The sequence below is a fragment of the Lepidochelys olivacea genome, assembly GCF_965140295.1.
Source record: "Lepidochelys olivacea isolate rLepOli2 genome assembly, chromosome: 4".
In the NCBI taxonomy this organism is placed as follows: domain Eukaryota; kingdom Metazoa; phylum Chordata; order Testudines; family Cheloniidae; genus Lepidochelys; species Lepidochelys olivacea.
In genome coordinates, this window is record NC_140414.1 from 106,259,177 (window position 1) to 106,285,523 (window position 26,347).

Genomic DNA, 26,347 nt, shown 5'->3' on the forward strand with positions numbered 1-26,347 from the left:
CATTGCCTGATGTTTTCTGACATGTGTCATCTATTATCTGTCTTTGCATAAATATAAATTACTTCTCTCTTTTGTCTAACACTTTTTTCTTCTATAGATAATTCATAGAAGAAAGAAAAAGCTTGAGGTCAAAATATAGCCACTCACTTTATTTTCTATTTTCAGTATGTGTTAAAGATGACCCTTCAATTTATCTGGTTTTATTATCTCTAAGTTAGTACTCTTGGAATGCTGAACCCAAGGTGACAACCACATGACTGGAATCATGTTAACAAATCTACCACGATGACTCATTTTTGATGACTCATTTGATCTGTTTGAAGGCAGATGAAGTAGGCAGGGGCTGAAAATATAACCCCAACCATAGCGTTTTTGAAAGGCTGTGGGAAATTAAGATTAGCACATTATCAAAAACCTATTTTGACAACATAAGAATAGTCAGGCCCAGATTAAAATGTGAGGGCCCTGTACCTATGGAAATGGGGGCCTCCTACCTTCTTTAAAGTGTCCCCATTCCATTCCCAACAACCAGACATGCCAAATCCATGAAAAAAATGCAGAAATTTGGCTTGTTTTTGGCTTAATTGGCTTGTGAGTTGCTTGTTGGCTAGTTTTTGGCTTGTAGCTTGTTCCTCCTCTTTTTTTTTTTTATTGGCTCCTGGCAAGCAGGGACAAGGGGGAGAGAGAGTTAAGGGTGCACAGCGGGCCTACCACAGTCCCAGACTGCACGCTGGGCGGATCTAGTCACACAGTGCTGGGGTTCTTAGGGATTGACTTGTTTTGGCCTTGTTTTGAAATGGGATTAGCTTGATTTTTGGCTTATTGTGAAAGTCAGGGTGCTTAGTTACTGCATGAAAGTTGGCAACTGTGGCAACAACCTTCCTTTGGGCAGTCCACACACACACCCCAGCAGCCCTGACATATATCCTGCTCACTGCAACCTCAAATACCTCACCCCCGACATACCCCACTCACCAACATCCTGGCCCTCAACCCCTTGCCCCACAGGCCCCCAACACTTCCCACTCACCCTGTAGCCCACCAACAACTCCCCTGTCCCCTCATCCACTGCCTCTGGGACCTTCCTGGCCATTCACCAGTGCACCCCCATCCCAGCTCAGTGCTTTGTTCCCATCCTGAATGAGGGTGGCTCCTCCCACTTTTGGCCACCATGACCTGATCACTCCCATCACCTGCTATGCACTCACATGGCTCGGCTCTCATAGAATCATAGAATAACAGAGTTGGAAGGGACCTCTGGAGGCCATCTAGTCCAACCCCCGGCCCAGAGCAGGACCAATTCCAACTAAATCATCCCGGCCAGGGCTTTGTCAAGCCTGACCTTAAAAACTTCTAAGGAAGGGGATTCCACCACCTCCCTAGGTAATGCATTCCAGTGTTTCACCACCCTCCTAGTGAAAAAGTTTTTCCTCATATCCAACCTAAAGCTCCTCCACTGCAACTTGAGACCATTACTCCTTGTTCTGCCATCTGCTATCACTGAGAATAGTCTAGATCCATCCTCTTTGGATCCACCTTTCAGGTAGTTAAGAGCAGCTATCAAATCCCCCCTCATTCTTCTCTTCTGCAGACTAAACAATCCCAGTTTCCTCAGCCTCTCCTCATAACTCATGTGTTCCAGTCCCCTAATCATTTTTGTTGCCCTTCGCTGGACTCTCTCCAATTTCTCCACATCCTTCTTGTAGTGTGGGGCCCAAAACTGGATACAGTACTCCAGATGAGGCCTCACCAATGTCGAATAGAGGGGAACGATCATGTCCCTCGATCTGCTCGCTATGCCCCTACTTATACATCCCGAAATGCCATTGGCCTTCTTGGCAACAAGGGCACACTGTTGATTCATATCCAGCTTCTCATCCACTGTCACCCTTAGGTCCTTCTCTGCAGAACTGCTGCCTAGCCATTCAGTCCCTAGTCTGTAGCGGTTTCTTCCGTCCTAAGTGCAGGACTCTGCACTTGTCCTTGTTGAACCTCATCAGATTTCTTTTGGCCCAATCCTCCAATTTGTCTGCTCAGGTTTGGCTCAGCCAACCCTCCATCCCCACAGAAGGATGGCTGGGCCAAATCTGAGTGAATGGCATTGTGATCTAGTGCATGGAGCAGCACCGCCACTAAGTTTTAGGTTTTTTTCTGGTGGTCAGGGGCTCTCCTGAGACTGGGCACCTGTGCAAGTGCACCAAGTGCACATTAGTTAATCTGGACCTGAGAATAGCATGTTGTGAAGTATCTTTTTCTAATGGTTGTATAGAGAGTTATGATTCAAAATAAGAGAGTAAGGTCCCAATTTAATGAAACAATTAAGAACATGCTTTAACTTGCTTAGGTGCTTTGATGTAGCAAGTCCTAAAATGACTATATTCCAAATCATTTGTTAACACAATTCTGAATTACAAAGGGAACAAAACAGAGATTATGTCCAGTCAGTATATTCAAAGCAACTATTTACTTCAATAGGAGTTCTGAATATAGAAGGATTTTAAGATAAAGCCTTTAAATGATATTGGCAATGATATTTCTAGATGGGATATAACAATTGACATTTTCCTTCTGCTGAACTGTGATGCCTATTTCTTTTTAAGAAACTTGTGAATGGTCGGTCAAATGTTCTGTTTTCTTTTTTCTTGGTGTCATAAATATAAAGGGAAGGGTAAACCCCTTTGAAATCCCTCCTGGCCAGGGGAAAGCTCCTCTCACCTGTAAAGGGTTAAGAAGCTAAAGGTAACCTCGCTGGCACCTGACCAAAATGACCAATGAGGAGACAAGATACTTTCAAAAGCTGGGAGGAGGGAGAGAAACAAAGGGTCTGTGTGTCTGTCTATATGCTGCTCTTTGTCGGGGATAGACCAGGAATGGAGTCTTAGAACTTTTAGTAAGTAATCTAGCTAGGTATGTGTTAGATTATGATTTCTTTAAATGGCTGAGAAAAGAATTGTGCTGAATAGAATAACTATTTCTGTCTGTGTATCTTTTTTTGTAACTTAAGGTTTTGCCTAGAGGGGTTCTCTATGTTTTTGAATCTAATTACCCTGTAAGATATCTACCATCCTGATTTTACAGGGGGGATTTCTTTATTTCTATTTACTCCTATTTTTATTAAAAGTCTTCTTGTAAGAAAACTGAATGCTTTTTCATTGTTCTCAGATCCAAGGGTTTGGGTCTGTGGTCACCTATGCAAATTGGTGAGGCTTTTTATCCAACATTTCCCAGGAAAGGGGGGGTGCAAGTGTTGGGAGGATTGTTCATTGTTCTTAAGATCTGGGTCTGTAGTCACCTAGGCAAATTGGTGAGGCTTTTTACCAAACCTTGTCCAGGAAGTGGGGTGCAAGGTTTTGGGAAGTATTTTGGGGGGAAGGACGCGTCCAAACAGCTCTTCCCCAGTAACCAGTATTAGTTTGGTGGTGGTAGCGGCCAGTCCAAGGACAACGGGTGGAATATTTTGTACCTTGGGGAAGTTTTGACCTAAGCTGGTAAAGATAAGCTTAGGAGGTTTTTCATGCAGGTCCCCACATCTGTACCCTAGAGTTCAGAGTGGGGGAGGAACCTTGACACTTGGACAGCAGTGTATGCATTTATATGTATGGGAGGAAGAATGGTCTGGTGCTTAGGACACTGACCTAGCAGTTAGGTGATATGGGATTTAGTCCTGGCTCTTTCAAGTTGCTTTGCCTCTGTTTACTGTCTCATCCTCATGGAACAGCTTCGACAGGGGAGAGAGCCTCATATCAGAAGTATCTATAGCCTAGTGGCTGGGGCATGTTTCTTCAATATAGGAGACACAAGTGCACATCTCTGCCTTACAACCTGCAGAGGGGGCCCAGCTGAAGCATGCACTCCCCACTGGGCTAAAGGTCATGAGGGAGGCACCTCCACTTTATGAATGGCAGCTAAGTCCAGTGAAAAAAAATGGGCTAGAACTATTAGATGACTTTATGTCAAATTCATGAATAGTTTTAGGTAGACTTACTCAGTGAATGGATCAGAACAGATTCTAAAGCTGCCAGCTTTTTGACAGGGTTTTTGGAGAAAGCATATTGGAGGATATACTTGATATGACAGCCATAGACAAATCTGTCCATGTACAATTTATGAATTCTGTTTGATATTGTGACTTCTTTGTATGTTTATGCCCTTTTGATGGTCTTTACGGTATTCTTGCATCATACTTCTCATGGAGAGGAGAACTGGTGCCTATGTATCTGCCTCCTAGTTGGACAGTCATTAAGGATCATCAGCTATGGAATAAGCCTTGTTCTGACAGAACAATGGGATGTCTACAATCTAAGTCAAATCAGCTTTTCAAGTCTGGATCCAGGTTGGTGGTAACCAAGCAACACACCATCTGACAGGGGACTTTTATCACATAGAATCATAGAATATCAGGGTTGGAAGGGACCTCAGGAGGTCATCTAGTCCAACCCCCTGCTCAAAGCAGGACCAATCCCCAACTAAATCATCCCAGCCAGGGCTTTGTCAAGCCTGACCTTAAAAACTTCTAAGGAAGGAGATTCCACCACCTCCCTAGGTAACGCATTCCAGTGTTTCACCACCCTCCTAGTGAAAAAGTTTTTCCTAACATCCAACCTAAACCTCCCCCACTGCAACTTGAGACCATTACTCCTCATTCTGTCATCTGCTACCACTGAGAACAGTCTAGATCCATCCTCTTTGGAACCCCCTTTCAGGTAGTTGAAAGCAGCTATCAAATCCCCCCTCATTCGTCTCTTCCGCAGACTAAACAATCCCAGTTCCCTCAGCCTTTCCTCATAAGTCATGTGTTCCAGTCCCCTAATCATTTCTGTTGAGGTGTGTCTTTGACACTAACCAGGAGAGTCACATGACAGAGGGGACTGGAAGTTATAAAAAGATAAGATTTTCTCTGATAAGCTCTCTCACTGACCAGAAAAGATAAAAGATACTAAGCTGGAGAAGCAAGGTCAGGAGAGAGGACCTGGAAACCCTTAAAAGCACTGACCAAATCCTAAAGAAAGCATGGTGAGGAAACTGAGCCAGGGAATTGTATACAATTGTTTCTTAGTTTGCATAGATCTGTATCTCTCTTGTGCTGTTTTATTATTTATTATTTGTTTTACCATAGTGCCTAGGGGCCTTAGTCATAGACCAGGACCACATTGTGCTAGGTGCAGTACAAACACAAGAAAAAGATAGTCCCTGACTTACAGTATAAAGTAAAGAAAGAAACATGTTTAGACATCCTTTTGCAAAGTCTGTCTTATTTTCTTCAACTATCATGAGTCCCTGAAAGATCAATCTGTAAACCAGAGTACCCACAAGGATGAAGCTCTGAAGAGGGTTTACTTAAGCTATTGGGGATTCAGCACTAGTCTTGGGGCCAAGGGCAGCAGAACTGTGGGGATCCACTTCTGAGAAGGGGTACCTGATTGAATCTATGCCCATGGACTGAGCCCAGGAGCCACAGAAAGAGACGGTGCCTGCTGCCTGCCACAGAGATCCACTGTTGAGATGCAAACACAGCAACTTGATGAGTGCCTGACAAGAGAGAGTTTGACCAGGTTTGTGATTACCTCTCATAATGATGAAGGGTCAGAAAGGTGATTTGTACGTAGCTGGCTGGCTGAGTTCCAGTCGAATTGACCACTTTAATGCTGCTGGGATTTAACTGCATTGTTAATGTTGTGGTAGGGAGTCTGGAGCCTTGGATAGGCCTCTTTTTAGTTATTATTTCAATTGAAATAAATAAATAAAATCTCCTATCAGACACCCCAGAGGATAGTTGAAGAGAAATTTTGGCTGAGCAAATTTTACCTCCCCACACACGTAGGAGTTATATTAGTAATTATTTTATTTATTATTTGTATTACTGTAGCACTTAAAAGCCTTAGTTATGGACTGGGATCCATTATGTTAGGTGCTGTATGAACAGGAATGTAAGACACAGAGAATGCTTATAAGAAAAAAATTGAATAAATGTATCAAATCGGTACATATGTATTTGTTAAACAATATTTCCAACCGCGAACGAGGAGGAATTTCCTGTATTTCATTTTGTATCTTGAAACCAACTGGCATTGCACAACAGAACAGATTATTGAAATGACTTGAACTCTTTATTGTGCACCATAGTTTTATGCTTCACAGGGCTACATTCTGTTCTCAGTTAAGCTGGTTGAAATAAGCTGATTGAACAGCTAAACTGGTGTTAATGTCAGTGGAGTTACCTTGGATTGCCGTTGGTATGACTGAGGTCAGAATCTGGGCCATCAAGTCTAATAGGCCCACATCCTCAAAGATATTTAGGCACCGACCTCCCATTGAAATCAATGGGTATCCTAAATAGCTTTGAGGATTTGGATCTTAGAGTCCATACAATGACAAAATATTCCAATGACATTAATACCAATGCCATGGTTTATAAAAAAGACTATTTCTCCATTGTGCAACTATTCTAATGTGTAAAATGTAGAGTGATACTACATTACAGTGCCCTTGTATGTCAGCTAGGGCTGTGGAACATTATCAGCTTGGAACTGTTGCAAGTACTCATTAACTTTAGCTGATGGGGAAAATGTATATGTCTTCTAACATGGATTTAATATATTTTAGAAGTAGCCACTGCAAGATAATCAGGAAGCAATTAAAATGCTTTCCCTGAACTGCTATTGTTCTCTTGCAAATGATGTCCTAAGATTGCTGCAGGTTTCACTGCTGTGTAATAGGCTTGACAGACAGTAATCTTGATGCATTAATTATGATAGCTATTATGGACAAACTAATGCCCCTATTTGTTGTTGTAGTGACTCTAGTAATTAAATAAATGATTATGATGAAGAAAATGATTATGAATATTAAGAGTTATGGTAGCAGGCAAGTTTGGGGAAAGTGTTTCTAATTTCCACAATCATTGTATTTGCAAAATGTAGTAACAGTAAAATTGCTCAAGGTTTAATTTTTTAAATTAATATTTTATCTTTATAGTCCAATCTAATGCTTCTTTTTCTTTTCTTTTCTTTTTTTTGTCACCAGACTTTGCACTTTTCCTACACATAGAAGTGGAAAAGAAATAATAATTTGGAACAATGGCTGTGCTTTATAAATACAAGACCAAACTCAGTTTCTATGAACTTTGTGACACTAACACACCTGAAAGTGGTCCATCCACAACTGCATTAATGATGTTTATTTAATATAGAACACTCTGAAATAAAATGTTCTGGGTAGAACAGATAAAGGGTTTTAAAGGGTTGTGAAAGAAAAAGTGGGTGTTTTTTGTGGTTTGTGCATTTGAACTGCTCTGCTAGGAAGCTGGGAGGAAAGGCAGCAGACCAGGTTCCCCAGATCCAACATAGCAGCACTGGGCTTCGTTTTCATTCTCCCAGACACCCTCCCTTGGATGTTTCCACAACAAAGTTGCTGCTATATAACTGGAGAAACAGTTTCTCTATAACTGGAGAAACAGGAAAAAATAATTAGGGAAGCACACCTTTAACAATGCATGTCTCCAGACACTCAAAATGTGTGTACATTATTGCCCATTGAACTGATTTTTAAATCAATGCATGACACTGAAAATCATGCTAGCAGCTTCACCAAATCATTTTATTTTGGATCCACTATTTTCCCTAAATCTCATATCTTGTGGTGTCTTATCGACACTTTTATTTTTCCTAAGATCAAAAATAAATCATAGTGAGCCCAGGCAATGGCATGAGTCCCTTTGAACAGTGATACTGATAGCCATGGATAACCTTCTTTCTCATAACTTCATTCTGTGCCTTCAGCAACCTCATCCTGATCATAAGATACAGCCAATCCATTAATTTTCATTATCTCCTAGAATTACATTGACTTTTGGAGCCTCCAAACATGTACCCAACAAATACTGTTGGATAGTATCCAAGTTACACTGATATAAATTTGTTCTTTGAACAACTCTTTTCTTAATTTTTTTTCAATTGCAGCCCTCTCTGCCTTGAAACAATTTGCCAGATAACTACTAGCCATACAGGAAAAGGTAGTTCCATGCTTCTAGGTAGCTTGATCTCCTTTTGACTTCTGAGACAAGTTTAATGACCATGAAAGCCTTACTTTCTAGTAGGCTAGAATGGATAGCCACTCAAAGTGTGGAAGAGGGAAGTGCTGCAAACTACTTTTAACCAAATGTATTGGAGATTAAAATTCAAATACTTGTATCATGAAAAAGAATGTAAAAATAGAGAAAAACAAACGAACAAAACCCCACATATGCACTTTGAATACCAAGATTCTAATGAAAATACAAAATAGAACAAAACTCATTGTTAGTAAAATCTTAAGTTGCCAACTAACTTTCTTTCTACAGGTATGTTAGCAACAAGAAGGTCAGGGAAAGTATGGGACCCTTACTGAATGGGGAAGGCAACCTAGTGACAGATGATGTGGAAAAAGCTGAAGTACTCAATGCTTTTTTTGCCTTGGTCTTCACAGACAAGGTCAGCTCCCAGACTGCTGCATTGGGCAGTACAGTATGAGGAGGAGGTTAGCAGTCCTTTGGTATAAGAACAGGTTAAGGACTATTTAGAAAAGCTAGACATTTACAAGTCCATAGGGCTGGATCTAATGCATCCAAGGGTGCTGAGGGAGTTGGCTGTTGTGATTACAGAGCCATTGCCATTATCTCTGAAACCTTGTGGCGATCAGGGAAGGTACCAGACAATTGGAAAAAGGCAAATATCATGCCCATCTTTTAAAAAGGGAAGAAGGAGAATCCAGGGAACTACAGACTGGTCAGTCTCACCTCATTCCCCAGAAAAATCATGGAGCAGGTCCTCAAGAAATCCATTTTGAAGCACTTGGAGGAGAGGAAGGTGATCAGGAACAGTCAACATGGATTCACCAAGGGCAAGTCATGCCTGGCCAACCTGATTGCCTTCTATGATGAGATAACTGGCTCTGTGGATATGGGGAAAGCTGTGGATGTGATATACCTTGACTTTAGCAAATCTTTTGATATGGTGTCCCACAGTATTCTTGCCAGCAAGTTAAAAAAGTATGGATTGGATGAATGGACTATAAGGTGGATAGAAAGCAGGCTAGATCATTGGGCTCAACAGGTACTGATCAACGGCTCAATGTCTAGTTGGCAGCTGGTATCAAGCGGAGTGCCCCAGGGGTTGGTCCTGGGGCCAGTTTTGTTCAACATTTTCATTAATGATCTGGATGATGGGATGGATTGCAGTCTCAGCAAGTTTGCGGATGACACTAACCTGGGAGTCCTGCATTTAGGATGGAAGACTCCCATGCACTGCTAGAGGCTGGAGACTGACTCACTAAGCAGCAGTTCTGCAGAAAAGGACCTGGGGATTACAGTGGATGAAATGCTGGATATGAGTCAGCAAAGTGCCTTTGTTGCCAAGAAGGCGAATCGTATATTGGGCTGCATTAGTAGGAGCATTGCCAGCAGATTGAGGGAAGTGATTATTCCCCTCTATTCAGCACTGGTGAGGCCACACCTGGAGTATTGCGTCCAGTTTTGGGCCCCCCACTACAGAAAGGATGTGGACAAATTGGAGAGAGTCCAGTGGAGGGCAACGAAAATTATTAGGGGGCTGGAGCACATGACTTATGAGGAGAGGCTGAGGAACTGGGCTTATTTGGTCTGCAGAAGAGAAGAGTGAGGGGGGATTTGTAGCTGCTTTCAACTTCCTGAAGGGGATTTCCAAAGAAAATGGGGCTAGGTTGTTCTCCGTGGTGGCAGATGACAGAACAAGGAGCAGTGGTCTCACGTTGTAGTGGGGGAAGTCTTGGTTGGATATTTACTATTCTTTCGACTCATCCCGATGAGTCGAAAGAATAGTAAATATGGCAGGCAACCAGGTTGGCTTAATGGTGAAATCCTAGCGGATCTTAAACATAAAAAAGAAGCTTACAAGAAGTGGAAGGTTGGACATATGACCAGGGAAGAGTATAACAATATTGCTCGGGCATGCAGGAATGAAATCAGGAGGGCCAAATCGCACCTCGAGCTGCACCTAGCAAGGGATGTCAAGAGTAACAAGAAGGGTTTCTTCAGGTATGTTGGCAACAAGAAGAAAGCCAAGGAAAGTGTGGGCCCCTTATTGAATGAGGGAGGCAACCTAGTGACAGAGGATGTGGAAAAAGCTAATGTACTCAATGCTTTTTTTGCCTCTGTCTTCACTAACAAGGTCAGCTTCCAGACTGCTGCCGCTGGGCATCACAACATGGGCAGTAGATGGCCAGCCCTCTGTGGAGAAAGAGGTGGTTAGGGACTATTTAGAAAAGCTGGACGTGCACAAGTCCATGGGGCCGGAGGAGTTGCATCCGAGAGTGCTAAAGGAATTGGCGGATGTGATTGCAGAGCCATTGGCCATTATCTTTGAAAACTCATGGCGAACGGGGGAAGTCCCAGATGACTGGAAAAAGCCTAATGTAGTGCCAATCTTTAAAAAAGGGAAGAAGGAAGATCGTGGGAACTACAGGCCAGTCAGCCTCACCTCAGTCCCCGGAAAAATCATGGAGCAGGTCCTCAAAGAATCGATCCTGAAGCACTTACATGAGAGGAAAGTGATCAGGAACAGTCAGCATGGATTCACCAAGGGAAGGTCATGCCTGACTAATCTAAACGCCTTCTATGATCAGATTACTGGTTCTGTGGATGAAGGGAAAGCAGTGGATGTATTGTTTCTTGACTTTAGCAAAGCTTTTGACACGGTCTCCCACAGTATTCTTGTCAGCAAGTTAAAGAAGTATGGGCTGGATGAATGCACGATAAGGTGGGTAGAAAGTTGGCTAGATTGTCGGGCTCAACGGGTAGTGATCAATGGCTCCATGTCTAGTTGGCAGCTGGTGTCAAGTGGAGTGCCCCAGGGTCGGTCCTGGGGCCAGTTTTGTTCAATATCTTCATAAATGATCTGGAGGATGGTGTGGATTGCACTCTCAGCAAATTTGCGGATGATTCTAAACTGGAAGGAGTGGTAGATACACTGGAGGGCAGGGATAGGATACAGAGGGACCTAGACAAATTGGAGGATTGGGCCAAAAGAAATCTGATGAGGTTCAATAAGGATAAGTGCAGGGTCCTGCACTTAGGACGGAAGAACCCAATGCACAGCTACAGACTAGGGACCGAATGGCTAGGCAGCAGTTCTGCGGAAAAGGACCTAGGGGTGACAGTGGACGAGAAGCTGGATATGAGTCAGCAGTGTGCCCTTGTTGCCAAGAAGGCCAATGGCATTTTGGGATGTATAAGTAGGGGCACAGCGAGCAGATCGAGGAACGTGATCGTTCCCCTCTATTCAACATTGGTGAGGCCTCATCTGGAGTACTGTGTCCAGTTTTGGGCCCCACACTACAAGAAGGATGTGGATAAATTGGAGAGAGTCCAGCGAAGGGCAACAAAAATGATTAGGGGTCTGGAACACATGAGTTATGAGGAGAGGCTGAGGGAACTGGGATTGTTTAGTCTGCAGAAGAGAAGAATGAGGAGGGATTTGATAGCTGCTTTCAACTACCTGAGAGGTGGTTCCAGAGAGGATGGTTCTAGACTATTCTCAGTGGTAGAAGAGGACAGAAAGAGGAGTAATGGTCTCAAGTTGCAGTGGGGGAGGTTTAGGTTGGATATGAGGAAAAACTTTTTCACTAGGAGGGTGGTGAAACACTGGAATGCATTACCTAGGGAGGTGGTAGAATCTCCTTCCTTAGAAGTTTTTAAGGTCAGGCTTGACAAAGCCCTGGCTGGGATGATTTAATTGGGGATTGGTCCTGCTTTGAGCAGGGGATTGGACTAGATGACCTCCTGAGGTCCCTTCCAACCCTGATATTCTATGATTCTATGATATTATGAGGTACTATTTCACTAGGAGGGTGTGTGACAGGTTGGATCACAGAAACCCCCTAGGGGCTGCCACCTGATGTACTAAGACTACTTCTGCTCCTATTTTCCTGCCCTGTCAGCTTAGAACTTCAGTGCCCTGCCTGGTTTGAGCCAGACCTGCTAGCCTGCTGCAAACCCAGATCCAGGTCTGAACCACATCCCCCAACAGCTGCAGGCTTAACTGAAAGCAGCTTAAGAAGTGTTCCTGTCTCTAACACTCAGATGGCCAGCTCTCAGTGGGGTCCAAACCCCCAGTAAATCTGTTTTACCCTGTATAAAGCTTATACAGGGTAAACTCATAAATTGTTCACCCTCTATAACACAGAGAGATATGCACAGCTGTTTGCCCCACCCCCAGGTATTAATACATACTCTGGGTTAATTAATAATTAAAAAGTGATTTTACTAAATACAGAAAGTACGATTTAAGTGGTTCCAAGTAGTAACAGACAGAACAAAGTGAATTACCAAGCAAAATAAAATAGAACACGCAAGTCTAAGTCTAGTACAGTAATAAAAACTGAATATAGGTAAAATCTCATCCTTAGAGATGTTTCAATAAGTTTCTTTCACAGATCGCAAAAAGAAAAGGAGTACTTGTGGCACCTTAGAGACTAACCAATTTATTTGAGCATGAGCTTTCGTGAGCTACAGCTCACTTCATCGGATGCTGAAGCTCACGAAAGCTGTAGCTCACGAAAGCTCATGCTCAAATAAATTGGTTAGTCTCTAAGGTGCCACAAGTACTCCTTTTCTTTTTGCGAATACAGACTAACACGGCTGTTACTCTGAAACCTTTCACAGATCGGACACCTTTCTAGTCTGGGCACAATCCTTTCCCCTGGTACAGCCCTTGTTTCAGCTCAGGTGGTAGCTAGGGGATTTCTCATAATGGCTGCCCCTTCTTGGTCTGTTCCACCCACTTATATATCTTTTGCATAAGGCGGGAATCCTTTGTCCCTCTGGGTTCCCACCCGTCCTTCTCAATGAAAAAATGCCAGGTTAAAGATGGATTCCAGTTCAGGTGACATGATCACATGTCCTGTGAAACCCCAAGCCTTCATTCCTCCCAGCCTGACTCACAGGAAGGCCTGCCTGCAAACAGAGCCATCCACAGTCAATTGTCCTGGTTGATGGGAGCCATCAAGATTCCAAACCACCATTAATGGCTCACACTTTTCATAACTACAATAGGCCCTCAGAGTTGTATTTCATATTTCTAGTTTCAGATACAAGAGTGATACATTTATACAAATAGGATGACTACACTCATTATAGTAGATTATAAGCTTTGTAATGATACCCTACAAGAGACCTTTTGCATGAAGCATATTTTAGTTATATTATATTCACACTCATCAGCATACTTTTATAAAATCATATAGAGTGCATCACAGGGTGGTGAAGCACTGGAATGGGTTACCTAGGGAGGTGGTGGAATCTCCATCCTTAGATGTTTTTAAGGTCTGGCTTGACAAAGCCCTGGCTAGGATGATGTGGTTGGGTTTGGTCCTGCTTTGAGCAGGGAGTTGGAATAGATGACCTCCTGAGGTCTCTTCCAACCCTAATCTTCTATGATTTTATGATACTTCAGGTATCAGGAATATTTATCAAAGATAACCATGACCATTGTTATTTAATTACACTACTCATCCATTACAACATTACAGATTCAGTTCAGATCTATTCTGAATAGGGATGCAATAAGAATATATTATGGGGTTCTGTTGTTAGCTGCCAGCCCCGTCAATTCAACCTGGATTCTGAGAGTTAAGCCGGGTTCCTTCCATCACATGAGTCATAAATGGTAATATATCTTCTGCAGGCCAATTAGAGCCTTAATTGCCCTGTTCAACATCATTGTCTTCACTTTATGTCCTCCACTATGACTCTGCAAATATCAAGAAGCCAAATTATGAACTCCTTACTCCCATAAATGAGTGCTGGCTCAAAGTTTATTTAAGAATCATATACATTTAGTATCCCATTGTTTTATTTAGACATCACCACACGTTTTTTAACATGCAGTGAGCAAACACAGCTAGAAAAAGAGTGTGGAATGGTGTGTATGCACATCAACGTCAAACTAGCTTCTACTTCCATTTTTGTAGTTTAACAATTTTTACAATCCTGAAGAAAAATTTAGAATAATAAGGGGTAAATATCATACAAAATTACTGTAAATAAGAATTTAATGCAGACTCTGACTGTGTTAGTGGAATTTAGCCTGGCATTGTCTTCCTCCTGCACCTTGTGTTGTAGTGCATCTTCACTCCTTTCCCTCGAGAAGCTGTTCCTACTAGGCACGTATTGATTTAATCAAATCCTACAGCTGTAGCTGAGAAGTGTTCTGAATAACAACAAGGCTTTTGTACTGAATATGACTTAATTTAGAGAATAGTGCTGATGCAAGATGGCAGATTCATTAAATTGCATAGCTGATCAATGTATTCATGCTTTAGAAAATGCTAGTTTTTGAACTAAATACTTTGGTTGTCAGATAGTCTTTTAAATATCTTGTTCTGCTTTGTGACAGATTTATAAAGAACAGCTTTAGGCAATCAAAAGATTGTCAGTGATTTGGAACTACCTGCAAGAGACAGGTGAGACTTCTCAGTTTGATGCCTTCCTACTAGGGGTAGCCTATTAAGCATCTACAGAGGAAGCTAAATGAAAAACAAGAATTGTTTCTGATAACATACAACAGAAGAGATCTTACTTTAAAAAAAGTGCAACAGATTAGCTCCTCCCAACTGAATTGAGGGCTTGCTAAATTGAAGTGGCAATATTTACATGCTTATTATGTGTGCCTATAAACCTATTTCTTATAAATGTAATGCAGAGTAGCAAGGTCCTTGAGTCACAATTTGCATACCATTTTTCGTCTCCCCCTCCCTGACAAGCATATACTTTTTCAGAAAAAACTGTGGGCAGAAAAATTAACCCACATTGCACTGAGCATTACTGAGAGCATAATTATCAGCAGCTTTGTCTACATTAACAGTACCAATTAGGATTAAAATTCAAGCAATGATTTCTTGCTTGAAAGGAAAAGCTTGCAAATTCTAGGCATTGGGCTATGTTTCTAAACATCAGCAAACCAACAGACAGCAACAATTATGGGAGTGAGATATTAACATTTTAGTACCTTTCTGTGAGTCTTACATATGTGCTGCACATTTAATATCTCCTAATTTTGTGCAATATTTATTTATCCTGTTATGCTTTGCACATATTTACCAATAACAATAATAATAATAATAATAATTGTAACCAATATTTTAAAAGCATGATATGGATAGTTACTTTTTTTTTAATCTTTACAGACTATTTCTAATAGGCAATGGATATTATTAGTTAATTATTTTATAGGATCTGATTCAACTCCTGCTGTAGTCAATAGGAAAATCCCCACAGGTAGGTTTCATAGAATCATAGAATATCAGGGTTGGAAGGGACCTCAGGAGGTCATCTAGTCCAACCCCCTGCTCAAAGCAGGACCAATCCCCAATTAAATCATCCCAGCCAGGGCTTTGTCAAGCCTGACCTTAAAAACTTCTAAGGAAGGAGATTCTACCACCTCCCTAGGTAACGCATTCCAGTGTTTCACCACCCTCCTAGTGAAAAAGTTTTTCCTCATATCCAACCTAAACCTCCCCCACTGCAACTTGAGACCATTACCACTTCTACCACTGAGAATAGTCTAGAACCATCCTCTCTGGAACCACCTCTCAGGTAGTTGAAAGCAGCTATCAAATCCCTCCTCATTCTTCTCTTCTGCAGACTAAACAATCCCAGTTCCCTCAGCCTCTCCTCATAAGTCATGTGTTCCAGACCTCTAATCATTTTTGTTGCCCTTCGCTGGATTCTCTCCAATTTATCCACATCCTTCTTGTAGTGTGGGGCCCAAAACTGGACACAGTACTCCAGATGAGGCCTCACCAATGTCGAATAGAGGGGGACGATCACGTCCCTCGGTCTGCTCGCTATGCCCCTACTTATACATCCCAAAATGCCATTGGCCTTCTTGGCAACAAGGGCACACTGCTGACTCATATCCAGCTTCTCGTCCACTGTCACCCCTAGGTCCTTTTCCGCAGAACTGCTGCCTAGCCATTCGGTCCCTAGTCTGTAGCTGTGCATTGGGTTCTTCCGTCCTAAGTGCAGGACCCTGCACTTATCCTTATTGAACCTCATCAGATTTCTTTTGGCCCAATCCTCCAATTTGTCTAGGTCCCTCTGTATCCTATCCCTACCCTCCAGCATATCTACCACTCCTCCCAGTTTAGAATCATCCGCAAATTTGCTGAGAGTGCAATCCACACCATCCTCCAGATCATTTATGAAGATATTGAACAAAACCAGCCCCAGTACCGACCCCTGGGGCACTCCACTTGACACCAGCTGCCAACTAGACATGGAGCCATTGATCACTACCCGTTGAGCCCGACAATCTAGCCAACTTTCTACCCACCTTATCGTGCATTCATCCAGCCCATACTTCTTTAACTTGCTGACAAGAATACTGTGGGAGACCGTGTCAAAAGCTTTGCTAAAGTCAAGAAACAATACATCCACTGCTTTCCCTTCATCCACAGAACCAGTAATCTGATCATAGAAGGCGTTTAGATTAGTCAGGCATGACCTTCCCTTGGTGAATCCATGCTGACTGTTCCTGATCACTTTCCTCTCATGTAAGTTCTTCAGTATTAATTTTACTGATACTCACTGATAAAAAATAAGACATGGACCCTGCTGTGAGGAGCAGGGTAAAGACACAGGGTAAAACAACTCTGGAGGAAGGGAACAGCAATGAAATGACAAAATTTACCCTAAGATAAGGAAAATTGATAGGAATGCTCCCTACCCAGAACTGCAAAACAGTTATGGCCAATAGAGAGTAAGAGAAACCCAACAATATATTTGCATTTCCAGCTTTTATGCTAATAGTGACATTATAATTAGAGGCCTAATATGATTATTTGAACTTAGTTGTGTAGGATTCATATTGATTTTCTTCCAACAAATTCAAGGGATGTGCATGAGGAATCCATAAACTTCAAAAAGTTTAGAAATGTGAAAATGAATCCAAATGTATGAATGCTAATCTTAAGCTTATATTGAAGCCTCTTTTTCCCCCTCTAAAAATTCAGCTGCAAAGATCAGAAAAAACAGTCTTTTATGAGATTCTTCTACTTCTTACTTGCATCTGGGTCACAGATCCCCAAGCACAGGCTCTTTTGGTAGTTCTGCTCTGGTTCTTAATAAAGCCAGGAATTTGAGAGGTGAATAAAAATGAGAGTGAGGCAAATTCATAAAAACATTTATGTGAATATTAGCCCAAATAAAACACAGAACTTGCTTTCGTTGTGGTAACTCCTCTTTTGGGTTCACTTTTTGTGAATGTTCCAGCAAATGAGCTTAAGTATTTATTGCCTTCAGGGCTAGAAAGAACAGAGAATTTTGTTTGCAGAAAGTGAATACTGAAAAATACAAATATGGGTATTGTCACCAGACACCTGATTCTAAGAGCTTGGCTCGACCAATCAAAAGCACAATGTGACCTTTGTGTCCAATCAGCACTAACCAGCACAATCCAAATTTGGAATTTTGCTATGAAATACTCATAGCAAATGGGACATGAATTAACTATAGACAAAGCATTAACAATAGAAATTATTTAACAAGTCATTTAAAATAAACTTTGAGAAAATTATAATCTGTTTCAGGACAACTTGTAAACAAGAATAAGAAGCTGAATTTGTCAAATTTATTATTTTTTACTAACTGCTTGAATCTAGTAAAAATAATATTTTAAAAGACTAACTTTGAAGTACCAAGGACACAACTCTGATTAATCTGTTTTTAGAATTTAATTTAAAAAAGTGTAATGTTCAAAAAGTAGTGCAGAAGACTTGGCTTGTTACTGTTTTCTGAATCTACTTTCAAACTATGCCTTCTAGGAAACCTTTTTTTTATTCTGAACTCCCCTGTCAATCCACACTCTTGCTTTGGACAGGATTCACTGAAATGCAGCAAAAGTCCATTTTAGAAAAGTTCTGTTGACTTCACTAGGGTGCTAAATTGGGGATGTGGAAGACCCAGATTAAAATCTCCCCTCTGCCTAGTGTGGAGAAAGAATTTGAATTTAGGCTTCCCACATTTCAGAAGGTTGCTCTAGCCACTGGACTGTGAGATATTCTGGTATGAGGCTTTCTCAATCTCTCCTTTTGAAGCTGTTTCACTTTTTATAACTAATTAAATAGTCATTGTGAACAGGGATTTGAACTTGGCCCAATGACTACTCACTGTCCTCAGGAATGAGTATGAACTGCCACTGTGAATGACAATGGATAGTCTTTGGGACAGAGAATAAGAATGAGAGTGACTCTGCAGCCTGATACTTCGGACACTTACCTGTGATATGGAAACCAGAGCTCACATCTCAGCTCTGTTCTCTAATTTATTTATAAAATGTGAAATAGCTTCAAGAAGAGGAGGGAGGCTGAGAGGGAATTGAATCCAGCTCTCCTACATCCCAGATGAGTGCACTAACCACTGTGCTAAAATTGATAAGGGAGGCATCACCTTCACTTCCTCCTCCAGCTGTTTTGTGACTTCTTTGCTTTTGTCAAAATGTGTGAAAAATCTAACTGAATTTTTTTGAATTAAAACCAAAAACTTTCATTTTGACATTACCAAATTGTTTTGTTTTTTTCAATTCAGTTGAAACTGTTTGACCTTGACATGAATTCCTGAATAGTTTTGGTCAACACAAAACTGCATTTTTTGGTGAATAAACTATTTGTCTGAAAAATTTTCCCCAGCTCCAACTGTGTATCTCTCAAACGTTTCAATAAAGCTCCATACTAAGTAATATGGTACTGACAAGTATACTACAATAATAACTAGCTGAAATCAACAAAGGAATAACAATTAGCATGAGCATGTAACTATTCTTTGAGTTTTAGCTGCTCAAAGAGCACAATTTAGATGCTGGTGCTTTGCCTATGGGTGAAGATGCTTGCTAATATTAAAAGCAAATTAACAGGTTAAGAGGGTTTCAAGTCTTTGGCCATTTTGATTACAAACAATTTTCAACCAGAACATTCACTAAGTTATCTCAAGTTGGCGTTTAACAGTTGCATAACATAACAGTTGCATGCGCACATGGATATACGTGCATGCACAAAGGGGTATGCAATTGCCTTGTGAATAATGCCAGGAAACTACCAATGCTGGCATCTGAAAGAAAGCACGAAAAATGTTTTTTTCTCAGTCCATTTTTTTCATAACTTAGAACCATAAAAATTTTTGGACAGATGGTCTTATTTCAGTCCCACATTATCTAAATATGTAATTAAGTGAAGGACTCTGAGGAGTATGCCATGTTACTTTTCTCTAGTTTGTTAGTCAGCTGTCTGAGCTTTTCACTCTGTCCAGTGTCCCATTTCACTTAGATCTTTCTGCATTTGCCTCAGCATCTTTGCCTTTTCTCAGGCTGATGTAGATATCTAGTTTTGCCTACTCTCCAAGCTTGGTCATTTTCTATTTTTGGAATACAGGGGCCTCTAGCATTATGAGGTTAAAAAAGAACAAAAGCATGAGCGTCCTAATAAGATAATAGGGTAATGAAATTCTAAACTGACATTTGTTGACAAAATGAATTAATAATTGATTTATTTTGAAAGTTTATATTTTTTAATTAATTTGTATCTCTGGAATATGTCACGGGCTTTAAAGGGCTGAAGGTTTTATTAGTACAAAATATGCTACAGCAGATCTAACAAATATGGGCTTGTCATTGACGATGATTGCCTTTGCAGTGCATCTATGTGCAGTATCTGTACTGGTTCATTAGTGTGAAACAATCCCAGTAAACTTGAAAAGACTCTTAAAAGCATGCCATTTCAGTATTCAAGGGTGAGGATACAGTAGGTACATGTACAGAATCATTAAGTCAAATATAATGAATTTCAAAGGAAAATATTGTCCTCAGGAAATGGAAAAATATTTTCTGGTTCGGCCAAGATCAGAAATGATTTACTGATGAGTTATAACATGAGAGAGAGAGAAAGAAACAAAAGCCTGGTTCCGCTTCAGGGCTAAATATTTATTATGACGCTTTGGGGATTTATCTGTGCGGCTCCCATTAACGTTATTAAGAGTTGCATGGCTAAACCTTGTACAGTTCTCTGAATATTTACCCTTAAGTGTTTTAGGGAATATATGTTGCCAAAGTGGTTGAAACTAAGCATACAGTTTAAGCCATATGCCAGCAAAGTAATCACATAAATTAGTGACTTGCTTAAGAAAACAATGTATATGATCTAATTTAATAAAGATCTGCTTTGCTATTGTTTAGAACTTTTGTGGCCCGAGGTCACTAGCTTTAAAAATGTGATGTACAATATCTCTGAAATCATTTCCTATTCCATCTTTTGTGGAGAAGAAAACTGTCATATTGTCACTAGTGGTGATCATCTTCGTTAAACACTATTCAAATAGCACTAAAAAGGTTGACGGCCAATTGCTCTAATTCAATATTATGTGTTTTCTGGCTTCTCTGACATCTAAACCTGCACAAGATGGTGGAAATTAGTTTACCTCCACACCCAGCTGGCTGACTCAACAAGAAATCAGGCAGAATACATTTTCAGTATGCATTCTTTTTCACAGCTTCCAACTACCAAGCGTTGTAGAGTGGCTTGGTAAGTGGACGAGAGATCATATAACTGAGGTCTAACATAGGTTTCTACTCCTGATGCAATTTTTGTTTCCCTCCCCAAAGCTGCAATGCTAATTTCACCTAGTTGTCAGCTACAGTCACAAAGGGAAAGCTGATTGGGTAGCACAGTGATAAATAGTAACATATTTGTTTTTAAATACCTATGGTACTTGCCGTGAGGAGACATGTTCCCTCTTTTCTTGGAAGACTAAAATTCCTTCATCTCATCTACCTTAAAAAAAATCCATCTATCATTTGTGTTAGCCATTTGGGCCACCTCATGTAATTGTAAAGAGATCCTTGTTTAACGTGATTGAAACTAAGCATACAGTTTAAGATGAGTAAATTCATCTGGAGGAAATTTAACCTAATGAGGGTTGCGATGTTATTTTTACAGTGATAACAGGATTTTGTGCTTCATTTTATATTTATAATATTAAATAAAGTGGTTCAGTCATCGGATTACTAAATAAGAGAGGTTAATTGGATCAGATCCAGAAATCCAAACATCTGTAATTGCATGAACATGCAGCAATGCAGAAAGATAAGATAATATTGGGGGGAGAAGGGGGGAGGAATCACTGCATCATCTTAGATGAAACTTGACTTTTATTTATGGATTGGAGCATTTGTCAGGTGACTATATATGAATTCAGTCTACACTGTCCTGGCTAGGGGTCTGTGCTAGACCCAATCCTGATGAACTGTCTTTCCCTTGAAGATAGATAGCTTGATTGTTCCCAGGAAGTACAAGGGAGTTTCTGGCCAGAAGATGAAGCCAATAGCTTATGCTAGTGCCATTCCATCCCTCATGCTTACCAACAAGCACCACAACTGTATTGTCACTGAAGAGTATGGCTCGGCAGAAAACGGTTTTCCCAACCCATGAGAATTTTCAGATTTTTTCCTGTTTCAAATTGGGAAATTTGTCTAAACAAACCTCTGATGGGGGTGCAACTTCGCTCCTCTCTTTTTGCCCTGCAGAACCTGCATAGACTCCACTAGTTGTGCATTCACTATGTCATATTTATTATCACTACAGTGTAGGGTGACCTGATGTCCCGATTTTATAGCGGCAGTCCCAATATTTGGGACCCTTTCCTTATATAGGCGCCTATTACCCCTGCCCCCCATCCTGATTTTTCACTCTTTCTATCTGGTCACCCTACTACAGTTCCCAGTTAACCATCCATTTATAATATCTTCTGTGCTTTTTGCCCTTTCATTGGGACTGAGGGGAACAGAGGTCTCCCTTCCCTGAGGCCTCTGTATGTGACCAGGCTCAACTAGCCCATTCCCCTGTCTCGCTCCTCTTGGCACTTCCTTCCTGGGCCTCTTTGTCAGACTTGGACTGATAGGCTACTTGGCTGCCAGCACTTGCCCCCACACCTCCTGGTTTATACACACCCTCTCCAGGGCCCCATAAAGTAGCAAGATCTCCTCATTAACCTCATCCTGGTGTTGGCAAGGGTGGCTGTAAGGTGGTCTTGGCGCTCTCCCTGTCTGTCAGGGAGGGAGACCATGTCCCCTCACTACAATGCCTCTGGAGCAACTCAGTTCAGGGGAGAATTAGCCTACAGTTAGTAGTCCCAAGCCTGCAATCCAGGCCGAGCTCCAGTTGAGTCTGTGAGCCCTGGTCCTCAGCTAGGGCGGGGCAGCCAAGAATTAAGGGCTCTGGCCTGCCCACAGGCAGAGCAACACAGCAGTCTAGAGGGACTGGCTTTCTGGAAGGGCAGACAGCAAAACTGTCTGGCGTCCTAGCTCAGGTGGATGACAGACCAATGCAGGCCTCTTGGCTTAAAGGTGGGGAGGCTACCCCCCCGCAGGGATTGAGGGGCAAGGGATTAGGCCCATCTGACTCCACTGCGTCCCAGCCCAGGCCCTAACAGTGGCAGAGTGGTCTGCCACTGGGTCAGTGGGGAATCCAGCTACTATACACTGGCCGGTTTGCAGTCAGTAATGCAGATAAACCTTATTCAGCTTCCCTGGGCTCCTTCCTACACTCCCATTCAGCGGGGTTCCAGGGTCGTTGTTTGTCTCACTGGGGTAAATGGCTAGTGGCAGCCCCAACAGCTCCTTGGTGTCCCCAGTGCCTGGCAGCTCTGACAATCCCTCTGGGTCTCTGGTGCTGTAGCAGCATCTGTCAGGTCCGAGCTCCAGCAGTGGAGGAGAGATGTCCTGCTCCTCCAGCAGCTTTCCTCCACCTGAGCTGGAGGACTGGCCTTTTATATTTTTTGTTCCTGTCCTGCCCCTCTGCTTCCGACAGAGCAGTTGCTGGTGTCCTGGCTGTGCCCATCAGGGAGCGGTTACAGCTCTCTCCCCATTCATTAGGGAGGGAGACTATGGCCATCTAAAAAACCAGGATGAGGAAGCTGGATGGGGAGGTACTGTGCAACTGTGGGGCCTATTTCCACTCCTCTCTTGGTTAATTTATCCAAGCAGAGTTCCTCTGGGCCTCATCCACTGGCTCTCTAGACACTTTTGAGGAGTAGTGTGCACTGTCCGTGGTTCTCTGTTTGGTGTCCCATTCTAGATCCCTTCGTTTGAACCTGTGACCCTCACTTCTGATCCTGTTTTTCATTTGTTGTCCCCCATAATCCTATGAGCCCTGGGTTAAGTAGCTCCTCCCCTTAGGCTGGGGGAGGGCCCTTCAGCTTGGGCAGGCTTGCGCCCACCCACCTTCCCAGTACCTCAGTAAGTGTTCACGCCCCACACTATGTCACACAATACCTTTCCATGAATAGTTTTGGTTTTGATGAATTGGCACTTTTCTCAGAAAAACACTTTGTGGAAAAATTCCTGACAGGCTCTACTGGAGAGGATCAACATACGGTAGCCCAGAATAGAAAGCTCCCAGATAGTGCCAGCTATGTCAGTCACTTCAAATATTTCCCCAGAAAGACCCCGTCATCCAGAAAGCTCGCATCTGGTTGTACATAGGGAGGAAACAGGGTCAGGAGGTGTAAAGTGTTTAGGTCCTGGAGCCATGAGCATTCATTCCAAGTGTATTCTCTAAGAACAAGGGACCATATTAGTGATTCAACAGGAAACATGAGCCTCTGAAGTACAACTGTTCAAAATGTTTCATTCAGAATGTTTTATAATGAAAATTTGTCACAATGAAATTTCTATGGGAAATATGTATTCAATAAAAGTGTTCAGGTTTTCACTGAAAAAACAAAAAAAAAAAATTCATTCTTTCAGCAACTACAAAAATGGCAAAATGAAAACCTGGAAATTTTTTTGATGAAGTCAAAAACTTTTCTATTTTAATTAAGTTTGTTTTCTTGGGAACAAAGAGCATTTCCTGACCAGCTCTAGTCTGAAATTTGGACATTTCATAGACTTTAAGGCCAGAAGGGATATCATGATCATTGAGTCTGACCTCCTGTACATTGAGGCCACAGGACCTCCCCCATCCACTACTGTAACAGATCCCTAACCTCTGGCTGAGTTACTGAAGTCCTCAAATCATGATTTAAAGACCTAAGTTACAAAGAATCCACCATTTACTCTAGTTTGAACATTCAGGTAATGCATGTCCCATGCTACAGAGGAAAGCGAAAAAACCCCAGGATTTCTGCCAATCTGTTCTGAGGAAAAATTCCTTCCCGACCTCAAATATGGTGATCAGTTAGAGCCTGAGCATGTTTGCAAGACCGACCACCCAGACACCTTGTCAATGGACAGTTTATATCCATTTCTTATGTCAACTTAACTTAAATAACTCCTCTCCCTCCCTGGTATTTATCCTTCTGATGTATTTATCGAGAGCAGTCATATCTTTCCTCAGCCTTCATTTGGTTAGTCTAAATAAGCCAAGCTCCTTGAGTCTCCTCTCATAAGGTAGGTTTCCCATTTCTCTGATCATCCTAATAGCCCTTCTCTGCACCTCTTCCACTTTGAATTAATCTTTCTTAAACATGGGACACCAGAACTGCACATACTATTTCAGATGAACTCTCACCAGTGCCTTATATAATAGTACTTACACATCCTTTTCTCTACTGGAAATACCTCATCTAATGCATCCTAGGACTTTTTCACGGGCGCATCACACTGCAAGCTCATAGTCATCCTGTGATCAAGCAACACACCCAGGTCTTTTTCCTCCTCTGTCACTTCCAATTGATACGTCCCCAGCTAATAGCAAAAAAGTGTTGTTGTTAGTCCTTAAGTCCATGACCTTGCACTTTGAACTATTACATTTCATCCTGTTTCTATTATTGCATAACTTTATTGGAGCTGTTGGAGTTATGACAATATGCACCAACTTTGGAACTAGCCCAAGGTCTGGGGCTTTAAAGAACTTTGATACAGGAAGGCTTTCAAGCTTTTAGGTGTCCCAAATCATGCCCAGGTATATTTATTTGGGTCTGAGAAGAGACTTTCCTCAGTTCCTGAGGAACCCACCCATGCACTATTATCTTATAACTACACAATCCAGTCATGAGTACAGTACAAAATGAATATAATGGTTATGGTTTAATCATTAAAAAATAAACACACTATTACTCTTCAGTTTATTAAATCAGGATTTTTCAGAACAGTAAAGAGTTTAAGGAAAAAGTAACATAGGTGGGATTCAAGGGATTTGAAAGCCCTGCTTCACTTGGGTACTCTTTCATTGTATCAACCAATGGCATGGAAATGTTTGACCCTCATCTCTCTTCAGTATCACATAAAATTCACCAGAAGTCTAAATGTGGCCCACCTTTGTCAACTTTATAAACCAAGGCCTATTTCAAATGTGTACCAAACCTAAGCTTTCTGCTGCCACAGAATCATTAGAAGAATACTAATCATGTAGGTAGATTGGTTCAGACCAGTTTAATCAGCCTCAGAATTCTAATTGCTACAAATGTTTTTTCTCTAGATCAGTGTTTCCCATGAGAGGTTTTAAATAATTTTAACAATATATTCTACAGTTACATTAATTTTGTTCCTATCATTGTTAATAGTAGATATATAATAGAGTTGCCTAACAGTCCTGCAGTGATTTAAGCCACTGTGTGAACATTTAGAAAGAAAAAGATCCCTATTAGATAGTTCATTATTTTTAAACAACCATTAAAATCAGATGTGCATCCTCATGTTTGATGGCATCTGTTTTTAGCGCACTTTAACAAATTGCAAACAGTAGGAGACCTAGATGGAAACCCCTTATTACCTGCTGCCTTTGGGAATTTGTTGGCTTTGGATATACAGTATGCAGCCTACATTTTGGTTTAAATTTAGGAATAAGGCTTAATAAGATAGAAAATGCAGAACTGGTGTTTTTCTCTATTTACTTAGTCTCAAAAACCATTAAACTTTTTTTCTCTTTTGAGGTAGTTAGAATTAGGCATTCAAAATAATCTGAACTGCAGTATATTATCATATTCTTCTGTGGCTTCATTCAAATATTTGTTTCCTATAAACACTTGTTTTCACTTTTTAAAAACAAAACAAAACATGAAAAACACATAGTGCCAAATTCACCTTTGTTAACATCCCATTTACTTCATTGAAGTTACATCGTGGATGACTTTGGTCGATGCAACATAGTTGGTCAAATGTATATTTGCAGAACGCTGCTATTGTTCAATGAATATATTTGACTTTTTTTGCATTAGATGACTAGCTGTATTGCTAGAGAAATACTATTATTTGAATAAATTATTCAATGAATAATGATATTTGGCTAATAAATTATTAGTTGAATTTTTTGTTGTTGCTTAACCAGCTCTAAGCATAAATAAATATGCAAT